The sequence below is a fragment of the Xyrauchen texanus genome, chromosome 9, assembly GCF_025860055.1.
Source record: "Xyrauchen texanus isolate HMW12.3.18 chromosome 9, RBS_HiC_50CHRs, whole genome shotgun sequence".
Classification (NCBI taxonomy): Eukaryota; Metazoa; Chordata; class Actinopteri; order Cypriniformes; family Catostomidae; genus Xyrauchen; species Xyrauchen texanus.
In genome coordinates, this window is record NC_068284.1 from 15,137,034 (window position 1) to 15,156,875 (window position 19,842).

The following is a 19,842-nucleotide window of genomic DNA, read 5'->3' on the forward strand; positions in this document are numbered from 1 at the left end:
TTGGAACCTTTATTTTTGAGTGTTGATCAAGGACACATGTTGATACTGTATATAGAGCTTGTAATCCATTTAAAATGTTTCTCAACACTTTGATCAGCAGCACCTCCTCTCATGATCCGAGCCACTACTAGTGCTGCAGTGGACTCATCTCTCTTTATGGTGGCTCCCTGGAACAGAGAAATGTTTATCAAGGACATGTAAGCTGTCATTCAGAAAAACAAATCTAAAGGTTCCATTATTTATTAAAAGCAAATCGACTTTAAAGCTCAAGTTCATAAATTTGGAGGGACCAATTTCAAGCAAACAACTCAAGTTTGCCTTGTATATCAATATGTGACTGTCAAGACAATGCCAAGTAGAAATCTGGCCGAAAATACCTTCAGAGGTGCGATACTGGTGTAAATAGGAATCTTAAAAAAGTTATGCAGTGGGGGCTGCATGTTAAATATTGCATGAGACCACGATGAAAAATGTAAATCCCGATGAGTGAAATTCTATTCTTGAAGGCACAAATTAAGACAAGAAAGCTTTTGTTTAAATCACAAAGCTTGTTGACATTATATGTCAAACATCTGATACATTTATTTTGGTGTATAAAGGAAAAAATCAGCAGCCGGTGAAATTAATCTTTCAGGTTCATTGGATCCAAACACACATAAGGTTTGGCCTTGATGAATTAGATACACGTCTGTGTTTTGCCTCAATTCCATATCCATTAGTATGATCTCATATCACATCAATTTCTCATTTAGAGAAAAGAATCATTGGTGTTTTATTCATGTAACAAAACATGTGCATCGACTCCCATGGCGGCCAACACACCCACCATGACCACCATACCACAGCTGATCTTACAGTGTTTAGGTTAAACCCTTCAAAATATATTAACAACTTGCTGAGGTCCTAAAATAAACTGTAGTCCAAGCTATGGTGAAGCACACACTTTAGTCCTTACAGGGCCTCATAGATCACTGGTTTCATAGGGCCACTCGAAGCTCCAACAAGCTTGTGGAGAAGCAGACAATGAGGTACATGATGGTAAAACTCGTCAGGCTGCATGGGGCACTTATAGAGGATTTAGGAAGCCCTGCATATTTCTTCAACCATGGGAGAAGACAAAATGGCCTGTTGTTCTTAATCACAGGGTTCAAGCCCCCTATCAGAGGCACAGAAGGTCTGTGAAGTATTTTCTAGTGATTTTGCTGGAAGGGAGCTGCTTTTAAAATAGAGAATGGAGAAACCATGACCCAATGTTTATAACTCTCTCCCCATGGTGTGGAGAAAATAGATGTGCTCTGGTGTGTGCCTCTATGAAATGGCCTGTTTAGGGAAAGAGCAATCAGATTAAAGGTTCATGTAGCCCCATGGCAACACAAATGTTCGTCTATGAAAGGTAACCATCATTTGTCAGTCTGACAGAGTTGAAATGTACTTACAGTTCGTACTGCCACAACAGACGGTGCTTTAACATGCAATCGATTTTTGCAGGGTTATTTGGCATTGATCAACCCTGATTATGGGCAATATAGCAATATTTAATCTCGTTAAGGTGGCTATATAGATATCTGCAGATACGTTGAGAAACAACAGGCTCGTGTACTAAAAGCTCATATGGATGGAAAGATCGATAGACTAACAAATAGACGGACGGACGGACGGATGGACGGATGGATGGATGGTTTATGAATTATGACATGTACACATCAGTCTCTGTCAAATATCATGAGCCACTTAAATAATTCATCATAGACTGTTACATTCCAATCACAATCATGGCAGACAACAGGTGGAAAAAAAAACATTCAGTCCAGTAAATGGATGGCACGGAGGGACACTTCATCACGGATGTACAAAAAATTATGATACATTTTCCATTCATTTTCTGGAATCCTTTCAAATGGCTGCCTCCTTCAGCATTACTCACAAGATGTTATAGACGAAAGGAGTCAAAAAAAAAAATATTTTACAAGCTATGCATTATGATTGGGAAGGCTTCCACATTGTATGTTAGAATGCAACAGATAACCCACAATGAAAAGATAAACCTTGCTTGAGAGCGTTTGTTCTGAAGTTGTGCGTTTTATTTGGCGAGCGCTGTACTGTGTTTCCTATTTGTATTGAAAAGCATCACATCTAACACAAATGCATGAGCAGATGGTTTTGTTCAGTGATGGAAAATATGATTCTGGAGGTAGAGCCGAGGGCAAGACTGATCCAGGTTCCGCTTTGATACTCTTTACTAGTATAATCCAAATCTTGACTCTAAATGCGTGACTTAATTGTGTTCTGGTGATTCTAATCAAAAGCAATTTTGTGAAGTTGTCCAGATCAATTTCAGTGCCATGACCCTAATCTAAACATAAAGAATAACTCACAGTATAATTTATGGAAAGTTAACCAATGAATGGCATAGGGCTTAGTCAAACAATAGTCTTAAGATATTACAATTGTATATTCTGAGTTATCCCCATGTAGATGTATTTGACCATTTGACATTGTTCAAGGCAGACACATGCGCTTTAAATTGAAACCTGAAGCAGAGCTCTCTGGATGAGATTTATTGATATGTTGATGGTCCAGAATATCTTAACTGCAGAGTTGCTACTTTTGTAACCTGTTACCTCAAACCATCTTAACAGTACTGTATAGCCAGGCTGCATTCTTTTTTCTTCTTTTTTATTTTCTCCCCTTTTCTCCCCACTTTGGAATTCCCAAATCCCAATGCGCTGTAGGTCCTAGTGGTGGCATAGTAACATCCCTCAATCCGGGTGGCGAAGGATGAATCTCAGTTGCCTCCATGTCTGAGACCGCCAATCCACGCATTTTATGACTTGGCTTGTTTAGCGCATTACTGCGGAGACCTAGCGCTTGTGGAGGCTCAAGTTATTCTCCGCGGCATCCATGCACAACTCACCACGTGCCCCACCGAGAGCAAGAACCACATTATAGTGACCACGAGGAGGTTAACCCAATCTGACTACTCACGCTAGCTGCCCAGCCAATTGGATGCTTAGGAAGCCTGACTGGAGACACTAAGCACGCCCTAGATTCTAACTTGTGACTCCAGGTGTGGTAGTCAGTGTCTTTACTTGCTGAGCTACCCAGGCCCCCGACAGGCTGCATTCTTATTATTTTTTACTTTTGTTAACCAGATATTATGGAAGTAATAAGGTAAAGCAGGCATTGATGTGTTGTTGTGAAGGTGGTCTACCACAGTGTGACATCACAATGTGGAGGAAGTAGAGAATGAGTCATTTGGCAGCTTGGTTTCTACAAATGCTCTTTTTGCAGTGAGGAAAAAGTTTTGAGTTCTGAAACTTACAGAATGTTTTTATAGTAAAATGGCCTCTTATATGTCAAAAGAAGATCAAGGAAATTTAGATTTTTCATATCATGACACCTTTAAGATTCTGCACTGTTTTTTTAGGTCACTAATCAAATGCAGTCAAATATGTGATTTTGATCATGTTAACTCCTTTGTACAAAAGGTCAGATTTTCTTGCTTCCATTGAAGCACACAAGATGCCCTTGGAACATTCTCCTGGATAACATGGATCATCCGGTTTTGCGCAAACTTGTGGAGTGCATGCCAACTCTTTTTAAAGCAAAAGGGTAACACACCAAAGAATAAGAAATTCTGAAATTCCTAGTAATTTTTCAATTCAATTTAATTCCTATTAATTTTTCAGTTCAACTTTTCATTTGCTTTCAACATGGGTATTTGACATGAAATACTATTGGGAAGTTAATGTGTCATGCAGTGTGAGATGTTGTACTCAATCTATTATTTTTACAGCATTTTCCTAATCCTTTCATAATTATTATATTATATAGTTATATAGATGGACATGAGCCTGTTGTTTCTCAATGTATCTGCATAGTGATCTATATAGCCACCACAAAAACGTTGGCTTAATTTACCATCATCAGGGCTGATCAATGCCAAATAACCCTGCAAGAATTGATTGCGTTAAAGCACTGTCTGTAGTGGCAGTATGACCTGAGGGACAACAAAGAATATGGCGACCAGTCACAGCACCTAAACTATCAACTTTCTCTCATACATTCATACAAACATAAACCTAAAATCTTGAGGTTGATACAAAATAAATGCAAAATCATGTTATACATCAACTATTCATATCCATAGTAAAAGTGGTGTAAAGTCAGAAGACAAGTGAACAATCAGCACTGTTGACTGGTCTTCACCCATGGCTTGATAAAGACTCTTTCCACGATGAATATCACCTCACTCAATATCACCTCAACTCACTCATAAAATGTTTGAGCTAAACAAATGATCCAAGAACAAGCATATCATTAAAATTATCAACAGTAAAGCTGTCAAGGCCCTTAATAGTAAAACTCCTGAACTTAATGCATGGGTCTGGTTTTAAAAGTTACAGAGCTGAAGGTGAATTATTTTCTTTTGACTTTGTCTTTTCAAGTGCATGACTAGTGTCTTTTGTAAGAGAAAGCTTCATTTCCATATTTTGTCAACTATATATGATTATTTTTCAATCAACTGCTCCAACAGAAAAACATACATGTCTAAAGCAGATGACATGAAAGGGAAGTAACACGCATCATTTGGAATAATTTTCCCAAAAAATTGGTATTCATGTGTCTTTAGTCAACAGTCATGTCATGTGTCTTTTAGAGACAACAGCCCATCATCAAAGCAGGAATTCATTCATCTGCTTCTACTTTTAAGTCAGTCAGAGATAGTCACGCTCCATTGTGAGCCATCCTCCGCCTATCACATGATCGCAAACAAATCCTTACGCAAATGTACAGTGTCGTTGAAAAAGTCCACTAGTGAAAATGCATTAATTTTGATGTTTTTTTTTCTAAATTAACAATAGTTTTTTTATTAATAACCAATTATATAGCAGTAAAATTTGAATAAAAAGTTAAGTTGAAAAATTAGAATTTCTTAATATTTGCAAGATTCAATGCAAGTTGAGCTCAATCGACAGCATTTGTGACAATGTGAAATACCACAAAAAATTATTTTTTAGCTCAGTGTTCAGTGAGTAAATACGCTGACTACCACCCCTGGAGTCTTGAGTTCGAATTCAGGGTGTCCTGAGTGACTCCAGCCAGGTCTCCTCAGCAACCAAATTGGCCCAGTTGCTAGGGAGGGTAGAGTCACATGGATTAACCTCCACATGGTCACTATAATGTGGTTCACTCTCAGTGGGGCGCCTGGTGAGTTGTGCGTGGATGCCGCGGAGAATAGTGTGAAGCCTCCACACGCGCTAGGCGCGTGATAAGATGCGCGGATTGATGTCTCAGATGCGGAGGCAACTGAGATTCATCCTCTGCCACCTGGATTGAAGTGAGCCACTTCGCCACCATGAGGACCTAGAGCACATTCCAAATTGGGGCGTACAGAGTACAGTGATTTCCCAATAATGGAAGTGAATGGGGCCAATCCGTAAACATTAAAATACTCACTGTTTCAGAATTATAGCTACAAGATGTAAACATTATGCATGTTAGTATGATTTTAGTGTGCTAAAATCGCTTACTAAACTTTTCTGTGAAAAGTTATAGTCAATTTTACAACTTTTTAAGTTGTGATGACATTGTAATGTCAATAAACCCTAAAAGCCTAAAATGACTGTAAAAATTATTATATAAAAAAATGTACAGCTCAAATTTACATGATTTTTAAGAAAATAATTAATGTAAGTGCTTTTCTAAAATTAAAATCTTCACATTTCTGCCTTTACACCCTCCAAAAATTTGGCCCCATTCACTTCCATTTTTGTTTTCTAAAAGGACGGACGAGTCGTAAGAATTCTTTTGTGGTATTTAAGATAATGCTGCAAATGCTGTCAATTGAGCTTAAAATGGATATTTCACCCATAAATAAAAATTGTCTCATCATTTAATCAACCTCATGCTATTCCAGATGTGTATGACTTTCTTTCTTCTGCAGAACACAAATAAAACATTTTTTAAGAATATTTAATCTCTGTAGGTCCATACAATGGAAGTGAATGGTGATCAGAAGTTTTAATCTTCATCACATAATCACATAATCACATAAAGGCAGAATAAAAGTAATCCATAAGACTCCAGTGGATAAATCTATATCTTCATTTATGACATTTATGGTACAAAAAAGGACTTAAATATTGACCTATTTCTCACCCACACTTATTATTTAGATTCTGAATATATGGATTAAACTACTGGAGTCTTATGGATTAATTTTATGATGATTTATGTGATTTTTTTGTAGAGAAGCAACATGATAGGTGTGGATGAGAAACAGATCAATATTTAAGTCACTTTTTTACTCTAAATCTCCACTTTTACATCTGAAAGTCACACGTGGTGCCTGTTAACTTTTACTTTCACATATGTGCTTTTTGGAGATTCAAATGTCTGGTCTGAGCTTCAAATTTGTGTTCTGAAGAAGAAAGAAAGTCATGCACATCCTGGATGACAAGAGGTTGAGTAAATAATGAGACATTTTTCATTTTTGGGTGAACTATTGCTATAACTTGTATTGAATCCAGAATATTATTTTAATGACAGCATGCACTCGAGCTGGCATGGACTCCACAATTTGTGCAAAGCCTGATGATCCACGCAAAGAAAAGAAGCAAAGAAATCTGTACATTTTTGGTACACGAGTTAAAATAGTCAATGTCACTAATTTGCTTATTGTTGGTGACCTAGTGAGAAATAGTGCATAGTCTTAAATATGTATTATTCCTTTTACATTATATATATATATATATATATATATATATATATATATATATATATATATATATAATTTTTTTGTAATCCTAAAACTTTCTGCTTATTTCCAGGTTTAAACAAATTTTGAATCCCAGATTTTCAATATGGACTTCTGAATTACACTGTACGTTCTCTTCTCACCCGTAAATGAGGTTTGGAGAGCAGGTATAACAGCTCTGTCATCTCTGTGAAAGCGACTTCGTCATGCAGCTCCTCTGCCAACTGGAACAAAAGGCAAATATTATCAAAGGCGAAAGACATTCAACATTCACCACTTAATAATCTCTATACAGTCTGTATAATGTAATGTAAAAAGAATTCATATGCCATCTTGGTAAGAATTAGTCTCTTAATGAACCACTGACCATCCTATTTAGATTAGTTTATGCTCCAGGTATCATAAAACGATTTGGTGCCAGTTTGCTTTGGCAGTATTTGGGAGTCTAGTTCAATCGATCCAAGCCCACTTGACAGTATAATGTGAGTGTCTGCATAGCAGGTCAAAAATCCACAGTACCAGGATCCCTGGAGAAATGTGTGGCTCAGCCAAAACAGCGACCAACTAGACTGAATGTGGTTGTGAGCGACACCGGACCTGACATTAAACATACATTAAATCTCCAAAACAGAAATTTTACACTGAGCTGCAACAGAAGGAAAACACTTTTAACGGCTTAATGCTCCAAAATGTCCCCCTCGTTTTTAGGCAACGGGAAAATGGAAAGTGATATCACTTTAAACCTACACTTTGCCTTAATGAAATACGGCATGTACAGTCACAGGCTGGAGATAATCTTCTGTTTTAGAAGTCTCTGCAGAATTGAGCTGATACCAGCACAAAGAAAGGGCTGATTGTTTCTGCAAGATGTCAAGGAAGTGGATTTAATAAAGTTATTATAATAATAGTTTTAATACTAATAAAGGGAGATAACTGTAATGAGAATGGAAGAGAAAGCTCACACAAGAAAAAAACAACTTTCTTCCGTGGAACACAAAAAGAGATGTTAAGCAGAATATTTAGTCTCTAATAATGAAGCGTTCACTTTCATTGTAAGGAAAAGTAAGGAAAGTGAATGGTGACTAAGACTGTAGATGTATAATATTCTCTCTTTTTGTCACAGGGGAGTCATACGGGTTGTAAACAACATGAATTGAGTAAATGATGGCAGAATTTTCATCCCTTTTACTAAAATCCAACTGATAACATGAACATCATATACTTTTGCTATATGATTGAAAGTGACAGTTTAAGAGTCAATTGGATATTTGGTCATGTCAGGCATTGATACACATAAAATACATTTTGGCACTGAATATATACAACACTTGCCAAACCACTGTTTTCATAAAACATTTGACAATAAATAAGTGAAAGTCTGTGCAAATGCATGTATGTTTATGTGACTCTAGTGTTTACTATTTATCCCTTTCAGTAAGCTTCAGACAGACAACACTAAACAGACTAAAGATCTTGCAACTGAAACCTCTTCCAGCTCAACTGGATTGTCTGACTCTAGTCTGCAGACAAAGACCACAAGATGCCCCAGAGGAGCACTTACTTCTTGAGCCAGGCCCTGTGCGCTATCCAGCAGTGGAACAGGTCACAGTGCCTTGTACTTCTGCAGCCTATCATAGATCTGTGATCAGTGGAGAAGTGGCATTAGACTGCAGACCGATGTAATGTGTGCCACTGAGGTGCCAATCACACTTTTCACCCACAACCCCGAAATTCATCTAGTTGGAAAATGTGACAAATAAAGTTGTCTAACTGAGGCAATACACATTAGAAATGTTTAAAAAATCTTGTTCTTGTTTAAAAAAGGTATTAAATTAATAACCTTGCACCTTGAATACACACGAGTCAATGCAACTTAATTAAAAAAGAAAATGTTAAATGTATTTTTCATGGTAATTCTTTTTTTATATGAATATCAAGATGTTGTCCCAGGGTTACTCCCTTTTACCTGAACAAAAAAGGCTGTTTCATAAAAATAATAATGAAAAAAAAGTTAAAAACTTCATTCAGACAAGAGGGTCTTAAAGGCATCGTTCACACAAAAATACAAATTCTCATCATTTACTCACTCTCATGCCATCACAGATGTATATAAATTTATTTCTTCTGCTGAACAAAAAGATTTTTTAATAATATCTCAGCTCTGTAGGTCCTTTCAATGCAAGTGAATGGTGACCAGACATTTGAAGCTCCAAAAAGCACATATGTGAAATTGAAAGTAAACAGGCACCGTGTGTGTCTTTCAGATGTAAAATTGAAAGTGGATATTTAGAGTAAAAAAGTGACTTAAATATTGATCTGTTTCTCATCCACACCTATTGCTTCTGAAGATATGGATGTAACCACTTGAGTCATATTGATTACTTTTATGCTGCATTTATGTGCTTTTTGAAGCTTCACATTTTGGCTACCATTAACTTACATTGAATGTACCTACAGAGCTGAAATATTCTTCTAAATATCTTTGTTTGTTTTCAGCAGAAGAAAGAAAGGCAAACACATCTGGGCTGGCATGAGGGTGAGTAAATGATGAGAGAATTTGCTAACATAAATTTATTTCAAGAATTCTCAGTTACATCACTTAGAATTTTTTTTCTTTGCTTTAAAAATGACTTTGAACTCAGAAATGGAAAACATATTCAACATCATAGTAGAGGTGTATTCAAGTAATTAGTACGTTTTTTGACCTGGACAAAAAAGATTGCATCATGCCATTGACCCTTAATATCTGAGAAATATATCACACAGTGTCACGAGGCCTGAGAATCTGTTGAGCAGACAAGCCACCAGATTGTGTAAAATCATTCAAAGACATTCAAATAAAACAAAAGAAAATAGCTTCAAGAAAAAGCCATTTGTTTGTCCATTGGCTGGATTTCATGTTCAGCTCAGGCAATGGGAAATATGTAATCATATTTACGGCCCTCACACAGCTAACAGTGCTCATAAAAACATGTTTCACAACAGCTGTATTAAGTAAAAGAATGTTACTTTTTATTTAAACAATGATATCACACACTGAAAACCTCTACATATAGGGATGTAGGTATGGGGCAGAGACCGGATCAACAAAACTGCCCATACATTTTCTCGACACACTGGCTGTCTCTGTGTATCCACTAGCAAAAATTCACACCTTACACAGAGGTAGGCCAAAAAATCATTTGAATTCATGAAGCTAAATAAATATATAAAAAGTGAAATTACAAAGCTGCAGGGAAACATTAAAAGCCGAGTGATATGCGACTCTTATCCAGTTATATTTAGATTCTTATGGTACATTTCTTGTAAAGATTCTTTTTGTTTGTAATTGCTTATTTTCCAACAGGAAAAGAGTCAGAATTCCTTTACAGTCAGTCACATGGCAGTGCGTTGGAAAAAACATTTTTTTCACAAATACTTAATATAATCCTTTAGTTGCATGTTTGTGTTCTGCTCTGAGATGGATTCTGACATTAGTTGGAACATGCTGTGTGGTGAGAATTGGTGTATCAATCTAAGATATTTCAGACTCACACAGAAATGTTTTGCTCGATTCGTAAATAATCATAGCTTGCCTCAAGGGAGACACTTGTCTATGTAACAAACACATAACTTTGACAGGGTCCCTCAGCAGGTGGGTGCTTGCATGTTTGTGTGAGTTTATGTCTCATGACAGCATGATGGTGCATTCATTTAGACTACATGGGAAAAGTATTGGTAAATTTTGAAATTATGACAGCTATCAATATGGCAGCCAGTGTTTCGCTGTATAGATTCTCTGTATACTTAAACATTTTCTGTAACACTGATTGAAATTTTTTATGAAAGAATTTCCAGAGCAGTTTTGTAGACTATGTCCGATCAAATGGAAAATCTGATTGTATCTTTGCATTACAAGACGAACTTTCAGCAAGAGCACTGCACACTTAAAAGCTACATGTGACTTACTGAACCGAGCAATCAGCAGTCCAGCTGAGCTCTGTTTGCGCTTTTATCGCAGTCTCCCCTTCCCCTTCGACCTCTCCTGCCTCCCGCCCTCCTCACCTCCCCCTCTCTCTGTGTCACAGACAGCATGTGCTGGATTCATTAAACCCGTCGGCCAGCAAATGATGATGCTGGGTGTGCACTCGCTGCAGTGTTTAGAGAACTCAGCTTACAACAGATTTCATCAGGAACAAATGCCAGTGTGCCCCTTACTTGAGCCTGAGTAAGTGAGTGAGTGAATAAATGAATAAATGTGTGAGTGAGTGAGTGAATGAGTGAGTGAGTGAGTGAGTGAATTAATAAACAAGTGAGCGAGTGAATAAATATGTGAGTGTGAAAGAATGGGTGATTGAATAAATTAGAGAGTGAGTATGTGAGTTAGTGAGTGATTGAGTGGGCAAATATACAGTATGAATGAGTGAGCGATTAAAGGGATAGTTCACCCAAAAATGGAAGTTCTCTCATTATTTACTCACCCTCATGACATCCCAGATGTGCATGACTTTCTCTCTTGTGCTGAACACAAACAAAGATTTTTAGAAGAATATTTCAGCTCTGTAGGTCCATACAATGCAAGTGAATGAGTACCAAATGTTTGAAGCTCCAAAATGCACATAAAGGCAGCATAAAAGTCATCCATAAGACTCCAGTGGTTAAATCTATATCTTCAGAAGTGATATGATATGTGTGTGTAAGAAAAGATCAATATTTAAGTCATTTTTTACTATAAATTCTCCTCCCTGGCCAGTCACCAAAAACAAAAGAAGAAGAATTTATCAGTGAAAATGGAGATTTGTCGTTAAAAAGGACTTATATATTGATCTGTTTCTCACCTACACTATCATATCACTTCTGTAGGTATGGATATAAACACTGGATTAATTTCCATTTAAAATCCATTTATGTAATGGATTACTTTTATGATGCCTTTATGTCATTTCTGGAGCTTCAAAATGTTGGTACCCATTTATTCGCATTGTAAGGACCTACAGAGCTGACATTTTCTTCTAAAAATCTTTGTTTGCATAAGAAAAAAATCATATACATCTGGTATGGCATGAGGGTGACTAAATGATGAGAGCTTTTTCATTATTAGGTGAACTATCCCTTTAAGTAAATGAAGCTATATTATATTTTGTTATGGTCAACCAGATGTAACCAACTGAACTGAATAATTTGAAAACTGAAAAGTCACAGCAATGGCAAAGAGCAGTCCCTTAAGTGGCCTAACACTAACGCACTCATCATCAGTATATTTGGTTGCTGCAAAATAAAGTCTGACCTTAACAAGCACATGCAGAGTAATTGGGATAAGTTGCTTGAACCCCTGTTATTCGCAGTTTGAGAGGTTCCCCAAGCCATCACAGGGTTTTTCCAATTTGAGCTGCTGTATCGGCGTCGGCTACGCGGCATGCTCAACGTCATGCGGGAAGCTTGGGAGGAGGGACAGTCAAAATAAAATAAAAAAAATTATTGATCTAAGAGCAAAACTCCACACTTTGGGTCAACTAACACGGATGATTTGCTCCAAGCTCAAGAATGTCAAAGCCGGCTGTATGATATGGGCACTCGGCTATGGGAATATGCACCGGGAGACTGCTTTCAACTGCTTTTATTTTTAGCAAACTTAATATGTGTAAATATTTGTATGAACATAAAAAGATTCAACAACTAAGACATAAACTGAACAAGTTTCACAGTGTAAGTTCCCAGACATTTTTGGTGGGAATGTCTTACTCGCCAAGTGGCAAGGACCCTTTGAGGTCCGATGACAAGTGGGAGATCTCAATTAAAAGGTAAAATAAACATATAGGGGTGATGCACATCAAATAAACCATCTCAACCTCCAGAAATTATGGAGGGAGGTGGTCCCTGTGACGCTGGCAATTGTGGTTCTGGAGAGGGCAGAGCTCGGGCTGGAGGTGAACTTAAAAGTCAATCATATCACCCCGGTCACTTGTGGGGTCCACCTCTCACTGTCTCAATTCACAGAGGTTGCCAAGTTGCAAAATTAATTTGCAGACGTGTTCTCGCCTCTGCCTGGTCGTACAAACCTCATACAGCACCACATCAAGACTATGCCCAGGAAAGTGGTACGTAGTCGTCACTACCATCTTCCTGAGCACAAGAGAAAAGTAGTTCAGGAAGAATTTAATACAATGCTGGATATGGGAGTAATAGAAGAATCCCACAGTGATTGGTCCAGCACAGTCGTTCTAGTCCCTGAGAGTGATGGGTGAGTGTGGTTCTGTGTGGATTATAGGAAAGTCAATACGGTGTCTAAATCTAACGTATGCCCAATGCCTCGTATTGATGAGTTGCTTGATTGGTTGTGCACAGGTTGCTTTTACTCACCCCTAGTTTTGACAAGGGGTTATTGGCAGATCCAATTAATGTCGATTTCCCATGAAAAACGGCCTTCTCAACACCATTTAGATTATACCAATTCGTGACCTATCCGTTCAGTTTGTTCGGGGCCTCAGCTACATTTCAGTGACCAAGTCCTCATACCACACTTTGCTTACACCACTGCCTATCTTGATGACATCATTATATACAGTAACGATTGGCAGCTGCACATGCAGCATCTGAGGACTGTTCTGAGGTCACTGCGACAAGCATAACTCAAGGCAAATCTTAATAAGTATGCAGTTGGATAGGTGGAGGTATGGTATCTGGGGTTCCACTTGGGTCAAGCCATAGACCCAAGACAAAAAATTAGGCGAGACCATTCCTGGGGCTGGCTGGCTAATATAGAAGTTTTGTGCCTAATTATTCAGATGTCACCAGCCCGCTGAGATAGCTCACTGGAAAGGGAGCTCCAGACCGGTCCAGTGGATGGAGCAGTGTCAACAGCCATTTACACAGGTGAAAGCTGCACTTTTTGGCAGACTGCTTTTACATGCAACTAATTTCTCTCTCCCATTTGACAGATAGACGCTTCAGACAGGGGGCTGGAGGTGGTGCTCTCACAGGTAGTGGAGGAGGCGGATGCACTGGTGCTGTACATTAGTCCTAAGCTATCGCTGAGAGAGACTAAGTACAGAGCCATTGAGAAGGAATGTCTGGCCATCAAATGGGCTATTCTTACCCTCCAATACTATCGGCTGTGCGGCGTTCACCCTCTGTTCTGACAACGCACTACTCCAGTGGCTCCATCGCATGAAGTATGCTAACGTGCAGATGACCCGTTGGTATCTGGCTTTACAGTCTTTTAAGGTGGTCCACAGACTGGGGGCGCAGATGGCTGTTGCTGACAGGCCGGATGTCTCCCTGTTCTGAGTCGGGTGGTGGGGTTATGTGGGGGTCGGGGAGTGGTTGAGCGTTCATCCGGAGAGAAAGGGAGTGTTAAGGGTTCACACCTGAGCGCACTCTTAATGATTACAGCTGTATCTCATTGCAGACATGCTGGGGAGAGCTATAAACAGGGAGAGAACAGCAGAGGCGGAGAGAGAGAGACTGGCACACATGTCCTGTGTGTGTCGGCGTGTTAATGTGTTTGTCAAGACTGTGCTGAAAAGTAGTATTTATCTAATGAGTGTGAAAATAAAACCCATTGTTTGAGTTAAACTTTCCGTCCTCGCTTCCTGCTTGGCAACGTATGTTGCGAGGAGCGAGAAACAGGAGCACTGAGAAATAAAGCCTTTATATATATATATATATATATATATATATATATATATATATATATATGTATATATGTGTATGTGTGTGTGTGTGTGTGTGTGTGTGTGTGTGTGTGTGTGTGTGTGTATTTCTCAGCTCTATTTCTCAGTGTATATTTTCATGCTCTCAAGTGGGTCTCAGATATTGTCAATGTACGTTTATGATTTTTCTACTTCAAATAATGCCCCCTAATGGCACAAAGAAAAGTTTGTACTGGAGAGGTTTCAGACGGGACACAAAGTAACATCTAAATGGGCTCCAAAATGAAACAGTTGGGTAATGCTTTAGATTACAGCCAGCAATTTACAGTGTAAAGCCTCTGCCGACCTGCAGCGACAAAGTCGCTGGCAGTGTGCACGCACCTTTAAGCTGCGTACACACTGCCAGCGACTTTGACTTTTCTTGGCGCTAAAAGCAAACGTTTTGGAGGGAAAACACTAAATATAAATGGAATCAGTACATAAAATGCTTTATATCAAAGATGAATGAGAAACAAGGCGTGCTCTTTGCCATAGCGGAAACGGCAGTCTGTCTGGGTCCACAAAACCATTAAATCTCAGAGTCAACATGGCGAGTACCACCGGCTGGTGCAAGAGCTGCGGCTGGATATACCATATCCATATCATAGAGCACTGGAAAATTGCTAACAGCAAGAATTAGCCTTTCATCCATCTTTCCGTTACTGCAGGAGCTGAGAGAGAGAGAGAGAGAGAGAGAGAGAGAGAGAGAGAGAGAGAGAGAGAGAGAGAGAGAGAGAGAGAGGATCACGTGAGCTCTCCCGTCTTCTCTCCTATTGGCTGTCGCTTCCGTTAGTCGCTCTTCATTTGAATAAAGTTGAACTTGTCTCATCTTTGTCGCGTCGCTGGACACGCCCACATCTAGTCGCCAACGGTCACGACAGCTTGTGTCGCCGGAAGTCGCTGTGCTCTCATTGAAAATGTATGGAGTCGCTGTCGCGCGCGATGTCGCTGGCAGTGTGTACGCACCTTTCGTGCACCGAATTTACAGCATACCCTTTTTTGTTTTATAGTCAGTACGCAATTGTAGGTATAAGGGAACAATATAAAAAGTTTGGGGAATAAAGGGGTAACAACCTGGAAAACTACAAATAATTTATACTGGAAGTATTTTATGTCTAAGGTTAATTATTCTAATATTATGTGGTATATGAACTTATACTATGCTAAACAACAATCATAGCAATTAAGCAAGAACATACACAGCGTACCGTTTTGTAATAATAGTGTACCTACACATATTGGCTACTGTAGGTATTTTTAACTACGGGGTACATGCTCTATTATTACAGGATACAAGTTACCTGTAACTACATGGAACAAGGGGGTAACAAGCACCACTTAAATTTACAACCCGCAAATGTTACACTTACCCTACAACTACATAGAAAAAACAAGTTGGACTTACACTGTAATAACACAGGACAATGGTATATTACAGTAACTACAGAAAAATATTTTGCAATAGTCTAATTTAGCTTGTTTTCCCTAGTTGCCTAGCCTAGTTTTAATTAATTGTTTAAATCGTTATTAGATTAAATCGTAGCTGAGATGGACTGTATAACTTTTATCCTGTAATAAAAGAATATGAATATGTAAAAACAAAATACCTAGGTCTGTATATAATGTTTTAAAATGTATGAAGCAAATATTATCTATCAATCATTGTGGCTCAATATATATATATATATATATATATATATATATAGAGAGAGAGAGAGAGAGAGAGAGAGAGAGAGAGAGAGAGAGAGAGCAGAGAGACTAAATCCAAATAAAGATTGTAATTGTGTAAATTTGATACTGCAGTGGTTTCACATATGAGTACACTTCCATCTAGTGGTAAGTATTTTCCTTTCAACTTCATCATTTCATTGTCACATGTAAAGCGTCTCAATGTAACACTTTTGTTTACAAATATCTTACTTTAGTGATATCTTTTTGCTCATACATTTTTCCTTTTTATTTAAACTTAAATTAAGTTAATTCCTCATTTTCATTATTTGCCCAGTAGGATTAATAACTTTTGCTGTATTCCTCATTTTGTAAGTCATGGCTAAATTAATAAATGTAAATGTAAAAGAATAGTTTGCCCAAAAATGAAGTTCCAAAGAAAAATACCAGGGTTGGAATGACATAAGGATTGGAAAAATAAAGACAGGATTGTTATTGTTGGGTAAACGATTTCTCTAATATATCTGTAAATTTCAAAGCATTTCAGCTCTAAAAAAAATATGTACCTTTTAATTTATATATATATATATATATATAAATAATTACATTTTATTGTTACATTATCAGCCTCTTAAAGTTACCATGCAGTTTTGCAGCTTGTCTTTAAATAAAATCTTGATAAACATGAAATTGTTTTATTTAATCTTGCTCATATAAACAGGTTTAAGATGTGTAAAGCACGAAGGTAAATATATATCAATAAATATCAATTCATATCAATAGGGTGAAACTGCAATAATGATAGTTTAAATTGGACCTACTTTGTAGTAAAAATGCATCAGAATTTACAATATAACTTTTTGATAATCACTGTAAAGGAAAAATATATCCTGTACAAATGCAGTTTATATGCAAACAGTTACTTTATATGGTAATAGGATTCCTTACATTGTTGTGGTTTACTTGGTATTAGCATAACATAGATGTGTCAAGTGACGCAATGGCTCCAACATACAGTACATGGCAAAAAAAAAACAAACACACTACACGTTTTGCATGTATTTTAGCCTAATTATTTCTAAGACAAGTAATCTTTACTACACCAGGGCTAATTATGTTTCCTAATCTTTAAACAGTTACAAAATCTTGTTCATATCTCAATCTGTCTATGCAAGTCTGTATGTACTAAAATATTGCTCTTCTAGCTTACCTATCATGCAGAATTACGTTTTAATACTCTCCAATAAATAGCCTATTCACATTGATTAGTATTTCAGTTGTCTTCTGAATTCTGAATAAAGGAAAACTGTGTGATAGTGGCTCACTTACAGTCTATGCAAAGACTTAAAATGGCATCATTGTCTGATCATCATCATTGCTGACCAAAATGGAACGGACAAGCAGAAACGCTCAATAAAACAGCAGTGTGTTTGACCTCAGCAGCTCCTATATCACACAAACTAACACGCAAACAAACAAATAATTAAACTCTCAGAATTTAGCAACTAAATGTAAGTAAATAGTTGATAATATGGCCTTGTAGCCATTTGCTTTTTTGTAAAGGTCCTTAACAGACCTTACACTCCAAAGAAGAAAACAAAGAGCTCATTTAGTGTTTTTTGGTGACAAGTTCTGTGTAAACCCACCAACTCCTATTTAAACAAATGCTCAGCTATTTCGTTACTAATGAAACTACAGTACAAATAAATGATCTTTAACTGATGTAGGCTAATGTAAGCGTATCTGCCTATTTGAAAATTTAAGTCTCCAACTGCAAATGTACATCCACCTGTTTTTATTGCGGGTTAAGCTCTTATTGACAGCATTTTTGGCAAAATATTGATTACCACAAAAATTTATTTTGACTTGCCCCCTTCTTTTCTTTAAAAAAGGCACAATTTAATTTCCCATAGCATTTTGAAGTAAAACAATTGTCAAATGAAAAAAGTTCCAGATTTCCAATGTAAACATGAAATGCATTTTAGTAATTCTGTTATAGTTATTAATTGCAATTATGTAACCAACCTACTTGGTTGGGTGAGCTTGGTACCTCAGCCACCACTGAACACCATTTTTGGACCCAAGAAAACCCTAGTTGTGCCACAGCGTATGGGTGTTTTGAAATAGTGAATGGTAGGTAAATTGGTAATTAAGCCAAAAACAATTGTAGGGTTGGATGAGGTCTTGATTCAGTGTTTATTACAGTTTTTCTCAATCGCTTTGGCACAATCGTCGAATGACTATTAAACTTCATCAAACTATATGACCAACTATATGAACATTAGGTCATTTGTTCACAACTATAGTCATGGCATGAAATGCATTGAGTAAGCCTTGCAGATCAAAATATTTTGCATTAATTTGCTATTGAATGCTATTACTCTAAAATACAATTATACACATGTTCATTGTGTAAATCCCTACATGCTAAATAGAACAACCAACAATCAAAATAACCTGTCACACCTATATTAGATACATAATAGTTATGTGGTATTGTTGAAATAGTTGTCAGATGGACAGACTTAGGCTAGACGGGGAACAATTCAATTTCCTCACAATTTAGAGTAATGTATGTACAGGTATAATTCATCATTGTACAATACATAGTGCTGTAATCACCTTGTCTTTCAGAACTGACAATTACAACCTGTATATGCAGAATATGTTGCACAATGTGGGATATGTGTATCTGTATTATTTACAATATCTACTGTAAATTATTTCCTAAATTGCTTTACCTTATTTTATAGAGAGTGATGGAGCTGGAGGCTGATGAATCCCCACACATTCAACTGGCCGTAATATTATTGGCCACCGGGCCACTGATGATGTGCCAGGCCAGCATGGAGGGAACTTTACAATGCGTGCTGCCATGTGAGAATGATGTACTTTTACTCATTACCATCATTGGGCCCTATCTCATCAATTTCCTGAAAACTCTTCACAGGGATCTCATTCCTGAGAATGAGAGGGGGTTGTTAAAAATGACTTGCCAACGTATGTTAGAATTTGGGACAACGTAAGTTTCCATTGTTCAAAGAGTCAGGGAATGTTTTTTTTCCCACCCACATTTTTGATGGAGTTTCTCCTAAATCTCATTGAGGAGTTATTTTCTGCATGGAGATGGAAAGTCTATGATCACCGTCCTCATGACCAGTTGTCCTTACTGGGTGTAATGGATGTGAGGATATCACAGCAGATTGTTGTAGGGGGTGGCTGCATCATGGCAAAAGATTTTTCCCTATTTGCATTGCAATGGAGAATAGGTGTGATGTAGATGAATTGTTGTGGCCAGACAGAGAGGAGAAATTGGAAGACCCATGAGGTTGATGAGCTTGCAGCATTTTTTCTTGCACAAACTGTTGTTCCTGAATTTTGCTGTTGTATCTATTGTTTACATGTGTACATACGATGAAGAGAAATGTTTGAATAAATGTTTTATGTTGAAAGTATAGTGTGTGCCATGACTTTCTGACATCAATACTATTCAGCTGCCTACATATACAATATTAGCAATGGGACAATATCACATTTTTAGAGTACACTGTCATTTGACAATATGTCTTTGCATTTTGATTGTCTTAATGCTAAAGGAACCTTTTGTTTTGATGATAAAGATTTATTAATTGATGGATTTATTTACATTTGAAACATGAGTTAATTCTTTTGATTGAGTGATCACTTTATGCAGGTCATATAGAGTGGTGTGCTGAATGTACCATGTGATGTGAGGATTGTACT